Here is a 3,279-nt window from a genome sequence, read left to right on the forward strand (position 1 = left end):
GAAAGTAGACAGGAAAGGTTCTCCCTGGAGTCTCCAGAGTGAATACAATCCCTCTGATACCTACATTTTCAAACTTCTGGCCCTAGAATCATAAACTCAGTTACTATTGGTTTAAGCCACCAAGTTTGTGGCCATTTGTGTGGAAGCCATAGGAAGTGAATAAAACTTTGCTAGAATTCTAAATCCACCACCCTATAGATATAATGGATATTTATCCTATAGTTAGAAGACATACAGTATAACAGGGCACTTTTCTGGGCTTCTCTTCATCATAGAACTGCCACATCTTTCCCTTTTTCCATTCCCATCACCAATGTTTTCTCAGCAAGGAGAAAATCACTATATCCTTCCTTTTATTTCATACTGCCACTCTGCTGCCATGATGACTTTTTCCAAGTGGACTTGGTACTCTTAAGTTCAAAAACATTCAAAGAAGTCAGTCACTAAGACCATATAATTGAAATTCTCTTAGCTGATATTTATGGACCTTGGTCATTGGGCCACTATTCATCTTTCAGTCATGTCTCTACTGCTTAACATGTTCCAACATTTAAGCACGTATTACAATACTACATAGTGTCTGCTCTTCTAAAGGTTCTGCCCATCATTTTGTCCCTGCCTATCCAGCCTTTTTAATATGAGTGGTAATATCTCAACCACTCTAGAGACAGCCCATTGGTTTCACCAGAGAAACAGATAAGGTGTTCTAGTTCAAGAAAATGGGGTGTCAGCCCCTTGTGGTAGAGTATATAAAATACTGAGCATGGAGGACGGACATAGAGAACCAGTCTTACATCCTTAAGAAAAAAAGTTAATTCTAGGGAACAATGTAAGCAAATGAGTCAGGATGTATTTCTGACACTATTGGAAAGAAAAGGAATGATGTCCTTATGACCATAGGGTGCCTAACAGATTTTTTTAGACATAATGCAAGCTTTATTGGGGAACATGACTAAAGTGGGGGTGAGTGATAGATCTCACTGGGTGCCTTCATGAGTGCAGGGCTCACCACTTATCAAAAGGACCACGATTCGGGAAGTGTTTGACTCCACAGCTATCAGGGATGAGGTGCTTCTCAGCTACCATGTCTTCAAACTGATCTGCATTAAACTTGGTAAAGCCCTACTTCTTGGAGATGTGGATCTTCTGATGACCAGGGAACTTGAACCTGGCCCTGCGTAAGGCCTCAGTCACATGTTCTTTATTCTGCAGGTTGGTGCGGAGGGACATGATTACCTGGCCAATGTGAACCCTGGCCACAGTGCCCTAGGGTTTCCTAAAGTTACCCTGCATACCTATCAGGAGCCTGTCAGCCCAGCGCAGGACATCTTGTTGATGCAAATGACGTGGAAAGGATGCAATTACACTTGAATATGAAAGCCATTTTTGCTACACCTTTTTACCATGTACTTGTTGGCACAAATACAGGCAGCCTCCAGGGCTTCAGAGGAGAGCTGCTTATATTCATCTGACACCATGGGCCCACAAAAGGGGAACTCATCCACTTTTGCCTTCTTCCATCCCAGTTCAAAGATGCAGATCTTGGCATCAGGGACACCTCAACAAAAGCAAGACTTTGGATAGGGCTTGTTCTTACAATACTGGTAACACCAGGTTGGGGGCAGGAGGAGCAACCCATGGCAACACCAGAGTCTTCAGCGGCATGCAGGAGGAAAAGAGCAACAGACTGTTTTAATGTAAGAGCCTCTGTACAAAATAAAGGAACATAGGAAAGAAAGGCAAGTACACACAGTCAACTTTCAGACTGTGTATACTGGGCTAAGCTAGCTGTGATGGTTTTGTTCTCCTGCCTTGAGCTGATGAATGGTCCAAAACATACAGTAAACTTAAGCCAATTTACCTAATACTCATTATGTCAATGTGAACTTGTTACGAGACCTTTCTCAACAAATGCGAATGTACGGTCTGGCATGGGGGTGGTGAGTTGTGCACAACCTCCTAGCTCATGGAAAAGATAGAGAAGTATGACTCATGCTTCCTCTGGCTTAGTTCATGCTTTTCTCTCTGTCACCAAACTGTACATCAGAATCCTATCAATCCAACATCTGTTTCTGGAAACCTTTTATTTTGTGCTTCTTTTTCAAGCCCTCCCACACACACCCCTACCCTGACCCGCTTCCTAGCCTCCACAGTACTTTACTTCATCTCTCATATAGTGCTTAACATGTTCCTTCTTCTGTTAATATTATCTTGCTTTGATTTCTCCCCTTCTTGGGGGAAGACTCTCATCTATTCAAGTCAGTTTTCAGCTCAACATCTAGCACTGAGCAGTCACTCCATAAACACTTCTAGAACAAATGAAGGAGTGAAACATGATGTGTTATATAGCTAAAACACCCGATTTTAAGACTTTTCCATATCAATAGAATAATTCATTTTAGGTCCATCAGCCCCTTGCAGTGCCCTTTCTGAGGGAACACAACATAGACCTAGACCCCAAAGCAGGCTGCTCTTTCTTTTTTTGGGGAGGGTCCAGTCATGGGGCCTGAACTGTGGGCCTCAGCTTAAGGTTAGTGCTCTACTACTTGAGCCACAGCGACACTTCCGGCTTTTTTCTTTTTGCTTATGTGTTGCTGAGGAATCGAACCCAGGGCCTCAGGCATGCAAGGGAAGTGCTCTACCACTAAGCCACCTTCCCAGCCCCGCAGGCTGTTCTTTTTTTTTTTTCCAGGCTGAAGACCGAACCCAGGCCTTGCGCGCGCAGGGCGGGCGCCCTTCCCCTGGGCTAAACCCCCAGCCCCGCTGGCTGTCCTTTCTAGGGCAAGAAAATGACAGCTAAAATGCAGTATTTACTGTATTCAAGGCATTGTCTTACTTTGTCATCTGACTTAATCCTCACAATCACCTCACAATAGACAAAATTATTATCTCCATTTTGTAGATGAGAAAACAGAGGTACCGAAAAGTTAAGTTCAGTGACACCCAGGTAAGAAATATTCAGACAAGACTCAAAACCAGATAGTGTGCCTCTAAAACCCACAATACTTTTCCATCTCCAGCTGCAGTATTTGCAAACCCTCAAACATGGTAACTACTTGTATTGATCAGGAATCATTTTGTTGTGAAACCAATTTAAATTAGCTATAGGGAAAACAAGAGTTCATTGGTTTGTGTAATGGAAAAGTCTAAAATAGAGGGTCCTTCAGATACACCTGAGAGTCACAGCCAATTTCATTAGGACTGAATGTCTCTTCTCTCCATTTCTTAGCTATTCCATCCTTCCAGTTGGTTCATTCTCTAACAACTTTTTCACATAGT

General features: G+C 42.9%; 1 pseudogene; it reads right to left on the reverse strand.

The window, feature by feature from the left end:
* Positions 1-990: 990 nt before the first annotated feature.
* On the reverse strand, positions 991-3,047 carry LOC105982977 (annotated as a pseudogene).
* Positions 3,048-3,279: the final 232 nt, after the last annotated feature.

The sequence above is a fragment of the Dipodomys ordii genome, unplaced genomic scaffold, assembly GCF_000151885.1.
Source record: "Dipodomys ordii isolate 6190 unplaced genomic scaffold, Dord_2.0 Scaffold18, whole genome shotgun sequence".
Taxonomy (NCBI): Eukaryota; Metazoa; Chordata; class Mammalia; order Rodentia; family Heteromyidae; genus Dipodomys; species Dipodomys ordii.